Source organism: Ornithorhynchus anatinus, chromosome 7, assembly GCF_004115215.2.
Source record: "Ornithorhynchus anatinus isolate Pmale09 chromosome 7, mOrnAna1.pri.v4, whole genome shotgun sequence".
Classification (NCBI taxonomy): domain Eukaryota; kingdom Metazoa; phylum Chordata; class Mammalia; order Monotremata; family Ornithorhynchidae; genus Ornithorhynchus; species Ornithorhynchus anatinus.
In genome coordinates, this window is record NC_041734.1 from 21185487 (window position 1) to 21202963 (window position 17477).

Genomic DNA, 17477 nt, shown 5'->3' on the forward strand with positions numbered 1-17477 from the left:
CACACGGTAAGCCCTCAGAGAATACCACCGAGCGACGATCTGGACAAGAGAAGGCTGGATGGACTGAAGAGGGGAGAGGCTGACAGCAGGGAGGCCCACGAGGAGGCGGAAGAAGTTAGCCATCCAGGAGGGCTTGGAACAGGGGGGTGGTGGAGGGTGGAGGAGAAGCAGACTCAGGCGATAGAGAAGCAGCGTGGCTCAGTGGAAAGAGCACGGGCTTTGGAGTCAGAGGTCATGGGTTCGAATCCCGGCCTCAGTGACCTCATCTGTAAAATGGGGATGAAGACTGTGAGCCCCACGTGGGACAACCTGATTCCCCCTGTGTCTACCCCAGCGCTTAGAACAGTGCTCTGCACGTAGTAAGCGCTTAACAAATACCACGGTCATCAACATCTTTAGTTAGTCAACAGTGCGGGGGAGACTTCACTCTGCAACCCAGGTCGTTTTTCTGAAAAACCTTCAGTCCATATCTCCTTACTTTTCAAAAATCTCCAAGGGTTACCCATCCGTCTCCACATCCAGCAGAAATTTCTTGCATCGAGCACTCGGTCAGCTCTCTCCCTCCTACCTTACCTCCCTGGGCTTCCAACAACCCAAAACGCAGACTCCACTCCTCTAACGCCAACCTACTCTCCGAACCTCGATCTCATCTATCCCACCTGGGACTCCTTGCCCACATCCTTTCTCCGGCTGAAACGCCTTCCCCCTTCGTGTCCGACAGACCACCACTCTCCCCACCTATAAAAAACCGTCCGAAAATAACATCTCCTCCAAGATGTGTTTCTCGGCTAAGCCCTCAATTCCCCTCTACCCCCTTCCTTCTGCGTCACCTACGTACTCAGCCGCGAACCCCTTAAGTACTTTAGTCCCCCAGCCCGCAGCACTTACGTATATATCTTTATATTCTATTTCCCCTATCTATAATTTATTTAATGCTTGTCTCCCCTGTAGATTGTAAGCTCTCTGTGGATAGGATGGAGAGTTGCTATCGTTCTCGTCTGCCCGTCTCCCCCGATTAGACCGTAAGCCCGTCAAAGGGCCGGGACTGTCTCTGTTACCGATTTGTACATTCCAAGTGCTTAGTACAGTGCTCTGCGCATAGTAAGCGCTCAGTAAATGAATACTATTGAATAGCAGGGCCCGGTGGAAGGAGCATGGGCCTGGGAGTCAGAGGATCTGGGCTCTCATCTCAACTCTGCAAATTGCTTGCCGTGTGACCTTGGGCAAGTCACTTCATTTTTTTTTTTTTTTTATATAGACGTGTTAAGCGTTTACTACGTGCCAGCCGCTGAACTAACCCCTGGGTAGATAGAAGCTAATCGGGTTGGACACAGTCGCTGTCCCGCGTAGGGCTCCCAGTCTTAATCCGCATTTTACGGATGAGGCACGGAGAAGTGAAGTGACTTGCCCAATCGTACCGCAGACAAGTGGTGGAGTCAGTACCTCTGACTCTCAGGCCCCCGTTCTTTCCACTAGGCCACACTGCTTCACTGAGCCTCGGTTTCCTTAACTGTAAAAGGGGGATTCCGTGCCCGCTTGCCCTCCTACTTAGGATCTGAGCCCCATCTGGGACAGTAACGGTGTCCGACCTGATTAACTGCGTCTACCCCGGCGCTTAACACGGAGTAAGGCCTTAATAACTATAATAATAATACTGTTGGTATTTGTTAAGCGCTTACTATGTGCAGAGCACTGTTCTGAGCGCTGGGGTAGATGCAGGGTGATGAGGTTGTCCCCCGTGAGGCTCACAGTCTTAATCCCCATTTTACAGATGAGGTCACCGAGGCACAGAGAAGTTTAGTGACTTGCCCACAGTCACACAGCTGACAAGTGGCGGAGCCGGGATTTGAACCCATGACCTCCGACTCCCGAGCCCGGGCTCTTGCCACTGAGATACTTTCCCAAGTGACGAGTACAGTGCTCTGCGCACAGTGAATGCTCAATAAATACCACTGATTGACTGACTGAGTTGGGGAAGAGAGGGAGAAGAGAACAGATAGGTAAGGTGGGGCCATTTGGTGGAAAGCCTCGGTGCTAACTGTGAGGAATTTTTGTTCGATGCCAAGAGACGTCGGGAGCCAGAGGAGGGTTTTGAGGAGAGGACGGATGTGGGCAGAGAGAGGCTTCAGGAAGATGACTGTACAGCAGCAGACGGCGCAGACCGAAGCGGGGAGAGACCGGGACGGCGAGGTTGCCAGGGTTTTGAATCTTCACCGGGGAATGTAGTGTGAGCCCCACGTGGGACCGGGGCTGTATCTCGATGGGATTACCTTGGACCTACCTTAACGCTCGGTACGGTGCTCGGCACATACTAAGCATTTAACAAATACCGCGGTGATCACCCCACCTCCGCCATGCAGTCGGCTCCTGGGGTTTGGGCTGAGTTGCCAAGTCCAGGGAGTGGGGTGTCAGCCCCGAGCACTCCTTGCCCAGTTACTGAACATTTCCTGAGCACCGGGATTGTGGCCATTCTCTCCCCCGTACTACAAGGTTTTCACCTGCTGGTTAATCAGTGTTAATAGAGAAGGAGCGTGGCCTAGGGGACAGAGCCCCGGGCTGAGGGTCCGAAGGACCCGGATTCTAATCCCGGATCTGCCACTCGTCTGCTGAGTGACCTCGGACAAGTCATTTAACCTCTCTGTGCCTCGGTTACCCCGTCTGTACAATGGGGATTAAGATCGTGAGCCCCACGTGGGACGGGGACTGTGTCCGACCCCATTTGCCTGTATCCGCGCCAGCGCTCAGTACAGTTCCTGGAACGCAATCGGCCCTTAACAAATACCACAGTGATAGTAATCATCGTGTGGAAAACCCTGCCTGTTGGCTCTGAGTGCTAGTCCTGGATGCCAATGTGGGTGATTAAACTGCTTCCCTCAATTTTCCCTGCAGTTACATTTGACGAAGCCATCCTTCACTTCCAACTGTAAGTGGTTAGGTAGTGTTGTCAGGGTCATTAAAGGACACCTCATTTCACCCCGAGACAGGAAAGCTAGTCCCGGCTAGGTAGCTTGCTCAACGTTAAGGTGTCTCAGTCCTCGTTAAATCCGCGAGTTTATAAACGTGGCCGAGGAAGCTCGGCAGAATTCTGGGGGCCTAGATTTGGAAAGACTTCATTGTTTCAAGAAGTTCGCCCAGGTATTTGGAATCCAGCAACTGTTGGAGCAAAGCGTGGTGGGAGAAATAGAGATTCCTTAGTGCTGATTTCTTCCGTCGCCCCTAGAGAGACCATTGGCTTGATTTGCTCTCACCTTGATGAATCGATCAAGAGAAGTAGCGCGGCCTAGTGGATACAGAGCACCGGCCCGGGAGTCAGAAGAACCTGGATTTTGTCCCGGCTCCACCACTTGTCTCCTGCGTGACCTTGGGCAGGTCATTTAGCTTCTCTGTGCCTCGGTTACCTCCTCTGTAAAATGGGGATTAAGACTGTGAGGGAAATGGAGCGTGTGCGCCTGATCCGATTATCTCGTGTCCACTCCGGCACTTAGCACGGTGCCTGGCATATAGTAAGTGATTAACAGATACCATCTGAAGAAACCGACTACAAGGAAAAAATGGCATTTTACTGAGTGCTTACTGTGTGCAGAACACTCTTCTAAGCGCTTGGGAGAGTAGAGTACAACCGACTTCATCCCTGGAGCTTATGGTCTAGAGGGGAGACATGAAAATAGATTACAGATATGGCCTTAGAAGTGCCGTGGGGCTGCGGGCGGGGTGAGTATCAAGCGCTTACAGATCCAGGTGCAGAGGGGTCACAGTAGGAGAGGGAGAAGGGGAAATGAGGGCTTAGTGAGGGAAGACGTTTTGCAGGAGACGTGATTTTAATAAGGCTTTGAAGGTGGAGAGCGTGGTGGACTGTCGGCTGTGAAAGGAGAGGGAGTTGCAGGCCAGAGGAAGAATGAGGACGAGGGGGACTGCTGTGAGATAGAGGAGACTGAGGAACATAAATCTGGTAAATCTGGGAATCGGAGGATCCTCTTTAGGAAAGTCACTGGTCTTTCGGGCATGTAGTATCCCTCGGTAAGTAAAATGGGTGCTGGGAAATACTCTTTGCCCGTGGTAGCGTGGGTGGCAACTTTCAAGAGGGAGGACGACGGGAAGAAGCCAATGGCAACCGCGTTTCAATAACTCAAGAGCAAACAAGTCCGATCCTCATGGCTCTGTCCGTGCTTCTTTTAGTGATTCATAACTTCTTCAGAGCTCATATGGCGAGCAGTGATTTATTGGCTATCATATCCCAGCGGTTCACAGACGGATCCCTCATCCAACCAGATCGCACACGGCCCCACTGCTTGGTCTTCCAAGGATTCGAGGCTGAAGTTATCAGGATAACCCGGGCGAACACAATTCCCTGCACCTCACCTAATCAGGCGAAAGGGTTTTGGGGGGAGCCAAAATATTTTAGGCCTCAATTAGCCTAATAGTTTGCAGGCAGGCACATGTACAGACTCCATACCGTGCCTGATCCTGTTTTGACTCGACTCAAGCAGAGTGCCCTGACTTGGGAAACTGGCCTTCTCTTTATGAATCAGGCTGCTGAAAGGGAATTTCTGGTAGGTGTCACTGCAGACTCTGTATTCTGATATATATTGAGACGGAGATTCAGCCCTGAAAGGAAGATTTTCCCTCTCTTTCCTCATATTAATAACGTTCCCTGCCACGGCACTCAGAACCATTCCCAACACCTTAGCCTCATTTTGGTTAATTTCTTCATTTTGGTGGCAACTTCATGGACTTTCGGGCGGCAGTTCATTTCAGAAACCGTCTCCTCTCCTGACCGTAATTGCGACTCTATCACCCAAGTGGCATTTGGGAGCTCACACTGAAACGTCAGGCTGAGAAAAAAGTGGATAGAGCCCGGGCCTGGGAGTCAGAAGGTCATGGGTGTTAATACTGACTCTGCCACTGGTCTGTTCTGTGACCTTGGGCAAGTCACTTGACTTCTCTGTGCCTCAGTTACCTCATCCGCAAAATGGGGATTGAGACTGTGAACCCCACGTGGGACAGCCGCCGTGTCCAACCCGATTTGCTTGTATCTACCCCGGTGCTCAGTACAGTGCCTGGCATATGGTAAGCACTTAACAAATAATAGCACTTACCAAATATTATTGTTATTATTGTTGTTGTAGCACCTTGACCTTGTAATAAGTTTCAGTTTTCTAAATCACTTTTACAGCAGCAATCTCATTTTATCCCCCGCTAGGTAGGGGGGAACTATTAGTCTTCTGTTTGGGCAATTGAGGAAACTGAGTCATCATCCCGGCTCTGCCACTTGTCAGCTGTGTGACTGTGGGCAAGTCACTTCACGGTGCCTCAGTGACCTCATCTGTAAAATGGGGATGAAGACTGTGAGCCTCACGTGGGACAACCTGATTACCCTGTACATCTACGCCAGCGCTTAGAACAGCGCTCTGCACATAGTAAGCGCTTAACAAATACCAACATATATATTTATAGATATATCATCATCCTGAATGGTATTTATTGAGCAGTTCCTGGGTGCAGAGCACCGTACTTAGCACTGGGAAGTGTTCACGACACGTTCCCTGCCCGCAACAAGCTTACAGTCCAGAAAGGAGTCTCAGGGGAACGTCTTCAAGGAGAAACCTAATGAGAACCAGTAAGCCTTCCCTGACTAACCTTCATTCAGTCGTATTTACTGAGCGCTTACGGTGTGCAGGGCACTGTACTAATCTGTCACCTCCCCACCCAATTTCCCTCCTTACTGTTTACCTCCTACACACTTAGATACTCAGCCCACCTCTTTCCGAATAAAACAAAAAACGCTCCTTGAGGGCAGAGATCATTTCTACTAAGTCTATTGTTGTGCTCTCCCAAACGCTCAGCCCTGGGCACTGCCTAGCATAAGCATTCAGTAAATGCTACTGATTGATTTATTCTGACGCAGGGCTTATATTCCTTTCGCCCGCTTACTCCCGGTAAATAGATGACTTCCTCTTTGTTTCTCCAACACCCAGCGCTGCAATTTCCCCACTGGGGAAGAACTCGGGTTAAGTCTCCATCTCCGTTTTGAGAGAGACGGTAGAGCTAGACCTGAAAAGGTGCTTAGTACAGCGCTCTGCACACTGTTAGTTCTTAATAAATATCACTGTTTGACGGAAAAGGGCCATCCTATTTTGCTTCATTTGTTTCATCCAGTACTGACAATTTTGGGGAGGCAGGACATAGTGGCTTCCCTCCTGCTCTCTTGGCAGGACTCAAGTGCAAAACCACTGTTCTCTGTTCATTAGGTCAAAACTGCTTCATCTCCGCCTTTAGGATTTTTTCGTCTTCATTTTAAGGCACCGTTTCAGGAGCAAATGGACATTTGAGTCTCTAAGAGTCTTAGCTAAAAACCTGGAAGATGGATCAGCATCAGGTTCTCCACTCCCCGCTAACAGCCTCCCCACACAGGCCAGGGATTGAGGCGATGGATTTTCTCTGAGCCCAGGGAGAAGCAGCGTGATCTAGTGGGAAGGGAGTCCAGGGACCAGAGTTCTAATCCTGCTATGCCTCTTGGCTGTTGTGTGGCCTCGAGCAGGTCACTTAAATTCTCTGGACTTCAGTTTCCTCATCTGTAAAATGGGGATTCAAAGTCTGTTTCCCTTCGCCCTTAGTCCGTAAACCCTGTATGGGATCGGGAATGTGTCTGACATGATTCTCTTGCATGTATCTCTGTGCTCAGTACCGTCCTTTGCACACGGTAAACATTTAACAAATCCCACTTTGGGGGACTATAATTCTTTCTGGATTGGGCTCGGGGCCTCTTTGTTGAACAGACCTTGTGTGTGTCAGCCTTGTGAACTCATTTCACACTTCCACCCTCCTCAGGGGCTTTTATTCATTCATTCATTCAATAGTATTTATTGAGCGCTTACTATGTGCAGAGCACTGTACTAAGCGCCTGGAATGTACAAATCAGCAACAGAGACAGTCCCTGCCATTTGATGGGCTTATAGTCTAATCGGGGGAGACAGGCAGACAAGAACAATGGCAATAAATAGAGTCAAGGGGAAGAACATCTCATTAAAACAATGGCAAATAAATAGAATCAGGGTGATGTACATCTCATTAAACCAAATAAATAGGGTGATGAAGATATATACAATTGAGCGGACGAGTACAGTGCTGAGGGGATGGGAGAGGGGGAGGGGCAGAGGGAGAGGGGGGAGAAGAGGGCTTAGCTGCGGAGAGGTGAAGGGGGGGTAGAGGGAGCAGAGGGAAAAGGGGGGAGCTCAGACTGGGAAGGCCTCCTGGAGGAGGTGAGCTTTAAGTAGGGATTTGAAGAGGGGAAGAGAATTAGATTGTTGGAGGTGAGGAGGGAGCGCATTCCGGGACCGGGGGAGGACGTGGCGCAGACCGAGGGACGGCGAGGAGGTGGGCGGCGGAGGAGCGGAGGGTGCGGGGTGGGCGGTAGAAAGAGAGAAGGGAGGAGAGGTAGCAAGGGGCAAGGTGATGGAGAGCCTTACAGGACTTCTCTTCGTGAAAACATGTAGCTCATAATAATCACCATCATAATAATGACTATGATATATGTAAAGTGCTTACTATGTGCCAGGCACTGTACTAAACCCTGGGATGGATCCGGGCAAATCGGGCTGGACACAGTCTCTTGTCCCACGTGGGGCTCAAAATCTCAATCCCCATTTGACAGATGAGGTAACTGAGGCCCAGGGAAGTGAAGCGACTTGCCCAAGGTCACGTAGGAGACAAGTGGCGGAGCCAGGATTAGAACCCATGTCCTTCGACTCCCCAGCCCTTGCCCTCTCCTCTAAATCGCCACCTTCTGACTCTGGCTCTTGACAAAGGAGAGGGAACAGATCAAACTGGTCTCTGTCGGATGGATACCTACTTTGGGCTCTTCCAAAGTAGTAAAAGGCTACTACGTTTCTCTTGCAGGCTGGGGAACAGCCTGCAAGGATACTCATCTCTTCAAAGGATTCTCTTCCCTCCCATTTTTTTTTTAAGCGGCAGTTGTTAAGCACTTATGTGTTCTAAGCACGGGGGGGTAGATACAAGCTAATCAGGTTGGACACAGTCCCTGTCCCTCATGAGCCTTACGGTCTCCATTCCCATTTCCCTGATGAGCTCACTGAGGCACAGGGAAGCGAAGTGACTTGCTCAAGGTCACCCAGCAGACAAGTGACAGAGCCGGGATTAGAACCCAGGTCCTTCTGACTCCCAGTCCTGTGTTCTATCCACTAGACCACACCGCTTCTCTCAGCACTTAGGAAAGTTGCAGCCCAGCCCATCTGCAGAGCTTGTTTCTTGGCTCTCTTCCTCCTACCCTCTCTTCAGGAGGATCGAGTTTCACAGCAGCTCAGGGCGAAATATGGGTCAGGTAGGATGGCAGAGGCAGAGAGTTTCCTTTGTACGTGCAGCCCACAGCAGGAAATGTGGATTTCATCCATCTTTACATTGTATCTCTCTCTGGAAACCCATCTGGGAGTGGGGCCGTGAACTGAATGTGCAAGGAGCAGCTGAAAAGGGCAGCGGGGAGATGAAATAGTCGCCCTTCTAAATTGAAAACCCGTGGGCAGGGAACGGGTCTACCAACCCTGTAGTATTGTACGGTCCCAAGCGCTTAGTACAGTGCTTTGCACACAGCAGTCACTCATTAAACACCATTGATTGGTGGATCGTTTTGCTCGCTGGGGCGATAAGCTCTTGTACAGACCTCTCTCACTTTTTTTGGGTTTTTTTTTTTTTTTGCTTTTGTTTTGTTTTATTTATTTTTTAAATATCGCTAAGAGCTTACTATGTGCCAGACACTGTACTAAACGCTGGTGTAGATGCGAGATAATCCGGTTGGATACAGTCCCCGTCCCACACTGGGACTCACTATTTATGTCAGAGGGAAGGGGATTTAGTCCCCATTTTACAGGTGAAGTAACTGAGGCCCAGAAAAGTTAAGTGACCTGCCTAAGGTCAAACAGCAGCAAGTGGCGGAGGCAGAATTAGAACCCAGGTCCTCTGACTCCCAAACCTGTGCTCTTTCCACTAGACCGCGCTGCTTCCATGCTGTGTTGGAAAATCAATAAACGCCTCTTCAGGGTCAGACTAGAAAGGGACCTTGTGGGAAATCTGTTTCCCACAAGGAAAAGATTCTGGAAAAGATTTGATTTTCTCCTACACCTTTTATTTCTAGCCATTTCTTAAAATGACAGTAGCTCTTCGATTTGTTCTTTCCTGTACAGCATTTTGACTAGGGTTTCCCCATAGCTCCACTCCCCTGCTTCCTTCCAACCCTCCTCCTTCCTGACCAGCTAGTTTGAAGGTTTATGGAACCACAGCTGCTGGAGAGCCCAAATCCATGGGCGAAAGGGCCGGGATCCTTATTTCCAAGGCTACCGCACTCTCCGGAGGGCTTTAGTACAGTGCTCAGCACACAGTTGAGTGCTCAGTAAATACCACCGGTGGATTGAAAGAACATAACATGGCACTTGGGCAGATGGTACAAAAAAGACTGGATTTTTTTCCTTTTTTGTAAAAAGGAAAAAAAAGAAATACATCCCCTAAATACCCTAGCACTAGATTTGCAAGTCTGTGGGGGCAGGAGTTTTTCCATATTAATTGAACTACAATGTCCCTTTGGCCTGTGGACAGTTAACACAGGACTAAACTACTGAAGATGTAAATGAAATGCTTATGTAGCGAATACATGATTTAAGAGAATTCCCCGCCTTCCCATGGTGGTAGAATGGTAACTGGTATTTGTTAAGCACTTACTATGTGCCGAGCACCGATAGGAGATTATCCCGTCTGACACTGGGCTCAAAGTTTAAGTCATGAGGGAAAACAGGCGTTGAATCCCCATTTTATAGATGAGGAAACTGAGGCACAGAGAAGTGAAGTGACTTATCCAAGGTCACACAGCAGGTACGTGGCGGAGCTGGGTTTAGAACCTAAATCCTCTGACCCCCGTGTCCTTGCCCTTTCCACTAGATCACACTGCTCCCCTGAAACAGAAAACAGAATGTTTCTTCGTTGCTATTATAAAATTTTCTTTAGAATAAATGTGCTTCTAGTAGGATGAGCTAGGTAAACAGTTCCTTTACCGTGCAGCACTCATCTGCCAAGAATTCCGCCTGAGAAGCAGCATGATGTAGTGGATAAAGGATGGGCCAGGGAGTCAGAAGGTGCTGGGTTCTAATCCCAGCTCTGCCACTTGCCTGCTCTGTGACCTTGGGCAGGCCACTTTTCTTCTCTGAGCCTCAGTTCCCTCACCTGGAAAATGGGGATGGAGACCGTGAGCCCCACATGGGGCAAGAGACTGTGTCCAGCCCGATTTGTCTGGATCCATCTCTGAGCTCAGTACAGTAAGCGCTTAACAAATATCGTAATCACTAGTATTATATCTTTTTATTTCTCTACAGAATACTCATTTAAAATCGAGCGAATGTGTTTTATTACCACAGTAATGGGTGGCAACTTTTAGCTCAGGAAAATCCATTTATACTACTCTTTAGTACTCTTTCCAGTGGACCTGGCACAGGAGGTCAACAGATCTGAGCACTGGTGGGTCCCTAAGGAGGCCCAGGGGTGCTGAGCACCGTACTGAGCACTTGGGAGAGTGCCATATAACAATATAACAGACACATTCCCTTGCCACAAGCTTACAGATGGAGAGAGAGACATTAATATAAATAAATAAATACAATTACAGATGTGTACATAAGTGACGTGGGGCTGGGAAGGGGGATGAATAAAGGGAGCAAGTCAGGGCGAGGCAGAAGGGAGCGGGAGAAGAGGAAAGGAGGGTGGAGTCAGGGAAGGCCACTTGGAGGAGATGTGTCTTCAATAAGGCTTCGAAGGTGGGGAGAATAATTGTCTGTCGGGTGTGAAGAGGGAGGGCATTCCAGGCCGGAGGCAGGACGTGGGCGAGACGTCGGTGGTGAGATAGAGGAGGTCAAGGTAAGACAGAAGATATCGAGCACCACCGCCCTCCTAGGATAGTTCTTCTAAGTTCCGGGAGAGCCGCAGGGACCCACGGCACCGGGCTGATGATGTCCACGGGATGTGGTACAGATGAGCCTCAGCGGGGGTTTCAAGTGGGAAAGCCTTGGGTGAGACTCATCTGTGAAAGGAAAGTGAAAATCTAGTGGAGGTAAGGCAGGCTACATTTCATTTCTAAAGGGAGCCGGCCAATCAACCCAAGCTCTTTGAGGAGGATATTAATTCTCACCTGAGGGGGGGTGGTGTGGATTCCCTTCAGACATTCTCAACGTCATTTCTGTGTTTCTAGATTGCTTTCAGTTGCCCAAAATGTGTGTCAAGTCTGCCTTCTGAGCAGCCTCTTTGAGGACACTGTTATTTTAACCCCAGCAAAGCAGCGATTGTATCCCTAACCTGTCGGAAAGACAGTCGACAAAGGGCACCTTTTAACCCCAGGGAGGTAACCTGGAAGTCGAGGCCTGTTTCGACTAAACAATCTGTAGGCTCAGCGTGTTTAATTGTGAACATGTTAAATATCTGCCCCTGAGGACATACTATCTCTGAGGTTTCTTTCACTGCTTCCTTCATTTAGAGCTACGGTTAACAGCTACTCCAGGCTTAGACAGTCGATGAAAAGGAAGGCGTTTCTTGGAATGAAACCTTCCAAAGACGAGTTATTCCCCCAATCCTTCAGCTGCGGCCCTCACCCCTCACCCAGGTAGCAGGATTTGTGGGAGAAACAGAAGATTTCAGTTGCTACGGCGGGGAAGGCTTTGGCTTTTCCCGAGCAAGCCGTCAATCACCCACGAACGGCGCCACGGTCACGAAGGGTAAACTAGAGTTTGAGGCAGTTTCCGAAATGTCCACCGGAACGCGGAAGAATGACCAAGGATATAGAAGGAATAGGCGGACGGGAATCTGAGGGCCAAGGGGGTAGAATTAAAACCAGCACTTTCAAATGCTGCTTCTAGATGGAAAGAGCTGGTCCCGCACACACAGACTAGTGAGAATCGAGTACAGGTTTGAATGCAAAGCTGGATCAGGACCCCACCCAAGTGCCTAGGAAGTCACTGCAATTAGGGATGTTGAAAGTTTAGGAAATTACAGCCTGGGGGATGGGATGAGACCGTCGGGAGGCTTTAGTAATGGACTGGTTTGGACAAAAATGTTGAGCTGGCGTTAGGAGAAAGTGTTTTCTCCGATACGTGATGTTTCGGGCTTTACCCGAGGCCTTGGCTGATCTTTTCAGGCATATTTCTCCATCCGTCTGACCTTTAGAACTGACCCACTGTAATTCCAGCTTTGAAGGTGAAGTCATTAACAGTGCTCTGCACACAGTAACTGTTCAATAAATACGAATGAATGAACGAATGAGCAGATGCACCTGTATCTCTAACAGGCCAACGAAAGGGTCCTCATGGCTAGGGGAAGCAGCATGGCGTAGTGGATAGAGCTTGGGCCTTGGAGTCAGAAGGTCATGGGTTCTAATCCCTGCTCCGCCACTTGACTGCTGTGTGACCTTGGGCAAGTCACTTCACCCTGTAGGTCTAAGTTACCTCATCTATCAAAGGGGTATTAAGACTCTGAGTCTCATGCGGAACAGGGACTGTGTCCAATCTGATTTGCTTGTATCCACCCCAGCGCTTAGTACAGTACCTGGCACATAGTGAGTGTTTAACAAGTACTATAATAATAATTATTATTATTTCTAACTGTAAGGTGAAACTTCACTTTTGTCTCAATAGCATAACAAGAGCCAGGAGACTTTTAATTTATTGTTTTTTTGTTTTGTTTTTAATGGTATTTGTTAAGCGCTTACTGTGTGTCAAGCACTGTTCTACGTGCTGGGATAGACACAGGTTAGTCAGGTGAGACATAGTTCCTGTCCTACAAGGGGCTCACAATCTCAGCGGGAGCTGGAAAGGGTATCGCGTGGTCATTTTCCAGATGAGGAAACTGAGGACCAGAGAATTTAAGCGACTTGCCCAAAGTCACACAGCAAGGCAAGTATATTAGAACCCGGGTCCTCTGACTCCCAGGCTCATGGTTTTTGCCACTAAGGAAGCAGATGAGAGATGGCTCTTCTCCAGTCGGAGGGAGTAGAACACTTGTCCAGATGTCAGGAGTGGAATCGTTTCAAGGTTTTGCACAGCTAGAAGCAGGATCAGAAAAACATTACTAAAGCAGGGGAGAAACTGTAGAAAGACGCCGGGATTGAAAATGCCCTCAGAGAAGGAACTGTCTTCCGGAAAGAAAAGCATTTTCGTAGACCCTCTAGCCTATTACCTTGTTGTGGACAGGGGATGTGCCTAGAGAAGCAGCGTGGCTCACTGGAAAGAGCACGGGCTTTGGAATGAGAGGTCATGGGTTCGAACCCCGGCTCTGCCACTTGCCAGCTGTGTGACTTTGGGCAAGTCACTTAACTTCTCGGTGCCTCAGTTCCCTCATCTGTAAAATGGGGATTAAGACTTTGAGCCCCACGTGGGACAACCTGATTCCCCTGTGTCTACCCCAGCGCTTAGAACAGTGCTCGGCACATAGTAAGCGCTTAACAAATACCAACATTATTATTATTATTATTATTTACTGTTATATTATACTCTCTCAAGTGCTTAGCGCAGGGCTCTGCACCCAGCAAGCACTTAATAAATATGATTGACTGATTTTGCATCCCCTTGGTGGCATCCTAGAGGAGTGGGACAAAAGTCCAGAATGGGGGGTGGAGGGAGATGCTGAGATTTCTCTATTAATTTATCTATTAGCCTATCAGTGGTATTTGTAGAGTACTTACTGTGTGCAGAGCTCAGTACTAACTGCTAGGAAGAGTACAATACTGTAGAGTTAGTAGACATGTTCCCTACCCACAAGAGGGTGAACTGGTGCTTCAGAAGATTGGATGTCTCTGGGTATGGGTGCATATATGTGCCTGTGAGAATATATATGTGGGTGTGCCTGTTTGTATGTGACAGAGAGGCATTAAAAATCCTGAATGACTTTTAAGTAATTGGCCAATGGACAACACTAAAAAGACACTTTACCTATACTCAGAGATGGAAGCTCAAGCTACAAAAATTCAATTCTTAGCAGGTACGTATAGTGTATTTCTTGCAAAAAAAAGAAAATTGGCAGCTCCTTGGTACGAATTTGCCTGGGAGATGAGGGACCTGGGATCAAAATTCCTCAATACCGTAGGTTGGGGGTTGTTGGTGATGTTAAGGGAGACCCGCCCTTCGAAGCTCTATTTCCTTTAGTTTTTGTTCCCAAGCCTAGCGGTTTGTCCTTCGGCTGGGGCTTAAGTTTTCTGAAGCCCCTGTCACAGAGTACCAGAACTCTTTGACACTATGTCCTAACAGGAAAAAGAAAAAAAAACAGGTTTGTAATTTTTACTCCTGAATTCCCAAGGCAAAACAGGTAACCAAAGCTATTCCCAAACGGATGCCAAGATCATAAATATGAGGGTCGCTAAGGTAGGAAATGGGAGAGGTGAACTGGGCCTCCTTTCAGACACAAAAGAGGGGTAAATATCAACTTAAGAAACAGTTTAGAAAATCATAGCTAGGTCCACAATGTGTATACGTTGAAAAAGGCAGAAAATTGTACTTCGAACCATCCTAATTCTGCATCTTTTCATCTTTCAAACGTGAATGCAGAATTCCCTTTAATCACTGGTATTTATTGGTATTTATCAGAGAAGGAACGGTCTTCCAAAACGAAAAACGTCTCTGTAGGTTCTCTAGACTAGAACCTTGTTGCGGATAGGGAGCGTGCCTGTTTATTATTATATTGTACTCTCCCAAGTGCTTAGTACAGTGCTCTGCACACAGCAAGCGCTCAGTAAATGTTTGACTGATTGATTTCACATCCCTACAGATTGATTTTACAGTCTACTGTATGCAGACCCCTGCAGTGAGCACTTGGGAAAGTACAATACGAGTCCGTAAACGTGAACCCTGCCCACCAAGAGCTTACTGATTAGTTTTGGGGAATGGATGAGGGGGTGTTCTCCTTAAAAATGCAACACGACTTGACCTAAATAGCAATTTTCTTTCTGAGAGAAAGAAAGAACAAGTTTCCTTTCGCCCTCCTCTGTTATTATCCCCCCGAAAGAAACCCACTCCAGTTTTAGCTTGCAGAAGCACTGGAGCTCAGGATAGGGCTTCAGATCGGTTACCCGTCTCCTTACCCCCTAAAGAAATCCAGACATCGGTACCTGAAAAGCTGTCTTGGTCTGCCAGAAACGACTTGTCCAGGCCTCTAGGAAATTATACGCCATCCCATCAGGCCGGCCTAAAGGGTGGTAACGACATTACCTCTCCCAGGCGCTTAGTATATTGCTCTGTACACAGTAAGCACTCAATACATGCCTTTCATTGACTGACCTAACTGCAAAAAGATTCACTTAAATAGGTCCCCTCCAGGAACCGAAAAGGAAGAGAAGGGATAGAAGCAATTTTCAGTATCATCCAGGTGAGGAGAAGATTCCCATTTTCCTTAGCTATAAAGTACTTTGGCCCTTATAGGCATGACAAAACCTGTCCTCATACCTTTCTGTTCAGCTCAGCAAGTGCTTCTGGGCTCCAATAGTTAATCAGTTACCAGATTCCGGTCTTTGTTTTTCACACACAAATGTTTTTCCATTCTTCTTAGAAGACCGTTCCTCCTCCGAGGGCACTCACGATCCCAGAGTCTTTCTACAATCTCTCCCCTGCTCTAGCAATGTCTTTCGGATGCTGCGTCTAACTGTAGTTCTGATTCATTCCATATCGGGACATCCCGGGAACCTCTACTATCCACTATCCAAATGGTTGATCGTTAAGACGTTAAATGCAGCCAGGGAGACGGTCAGTCCAGCCAAGCCTCTTGAGATGACTCTAGTCTGTCAAACGGAGTACATCAGTCTGGCAAGAAGCACATTCTTAACAAAACTACCTTCATTAACAGGGAACGTGTCCACCAACCCTGCTGTACTGTACTTTTCCAAGCTCTTGGAACCGCGCTCTGCCCACCGTAAATGCCCAGTCGATACCGCTGACAAGGAACATCCACCAATCCTGGGGCATTGCCCTCTCCCAAGCTCTTAGCACTGGGCTCTGCACACAGCAAATGCCCAATAAATACCACTGACTAGGAACATCCACCAATTCTGGGGCACTGCCCTCTCCCAAGAGCTTTATATAATGCTCCGCACACGCTAAGTGCTCAATAAATACCTTTGGTTGATGGATTCATGCTAATCCACGGGCAAGATGTGTCCACGGCCGCTCCGATAATATGACGTTCTACCTGCTCAGCCTCTGATGAAGTGAACGGTACCGAAACTCCGAAGGAATAGAGAGACTACGGACCTGGAAACGTGCTCATTTCCAAACGAAAGCTTTCCTAAACACGTTACTGGGAGAAGAGTTAAATTAGGAAAACGAAATAACCCACCCTTCCGTCGTACGGTCTCGGACGATCTCCGCTTCGGGCCAACGTGCCGACAGTTGATTTCCTTCGGAGCGATGATCTTCCGGCGCCGAGAGGACCGAGGGAGCCCCTTCCCCGGACCACCGCGGAGGACGCCGAGAAACCGGGGCTGGGTGGAGAAGCTGGGTTGCATGCAGGTATATATGGTGTGCAGCGGATAACCCAATACGCCTTTCATGTAACTGGCCGGGCAGGTTTCTACGGAACGTGGACTCAAACCAGAATTTGTTGGCATAACAGGCCAGCCAGACCGGTTCTCCGGCAGGCCGGGAACCGGCCCGACCGGTCCGCATCAAAGGCCGGAGCCCAACTTGTCGCAGCTCAGCTCGGGCACCCCTTCGCACAGGGTGAATTATTCACGCCTCCGTCAACTCCCGACAAACCGCCGAGATAGAAATGTTGTAGCCTCCAGCGAAGTAATTTAGTCGGGGCCCGTGGGAGGGGTGTATCCGCAGCGAGTACGGCGAGATCTTTCGGGCGAACTCGTTTTCGCCGCCGAGGTAGGAGCAGGGTTCCGGCGGGCCCCGAGGGGAGTGTTCTGGACGTGCCATTAGGGGCTTCCGAGGCCCTCGTGGCTTGGGAAAGCCAATGGCGAAGAGAAATCTGTGAGACTCCCGCCCTCCCCTTCCGCGGCTCCTCTGTTCTGGGCCCAGGGAGCCTGAAATTGGATATCGAAGGGAAATCGGTGAGGTGAGACGAGTCACCTGCTCCTCTGACCTCTGTCCTCCCCACCTCCACCGCCCGAAGCTTCTGCGGCTTAGCCTCGGGCCGAGGGACCACAGGGTCACGCCGGGCCTGGGGTCCGGGGAGGTAGGGAGGGGTCCGTCTCAGCTCGGCTTCAGTCCTGGCAGCTGTCTTAAATGGTAGTTGTTAAGCACCTACTGTGTGCCAGGCACCGTTCTAAGCTCTGGGGTGATAGGAGCAAATCGGGTCGGACACGGTCCCTTTCCTACGTGGGGCTCGTGGGGCTCACGGTCTCAGTCTCCATTTTACAGATGAGGTGACTGAGGCCCAGAGGAGTGAAGCGACTTGCCCAAGGTCACGCAGCAGGCAGCGGCGGGATCTGAACCCTTGAATTT

The 17477-nt window shown here is 49.1% G+C and overlaps 1 protein-coding gene across 2 annotated transcripts in view; it reads right to left on the bottom strand.

Annotated features, from left to right (window-relative positions):
- RBBP8 (RB binding protein 8, endonuclease) overlaps positions 1–16889 on the bottom strand; it is a 109480-nt gene extending 92591 nt beyond the window's left edge. For both annotated transcript variants that reach the window (XM_029069718.2, XM_029069716.2), the window contains exon 1: positions 16363–16889. The gene's annotated coding sequence lies outside the window, so the exon portion shown is untranslated. The remainder of the gene's footprint in view (positions 1–16362) is intronic.
- Between the last annotated feature and the right edge of the window lie 588 nt (positions 16890–17477).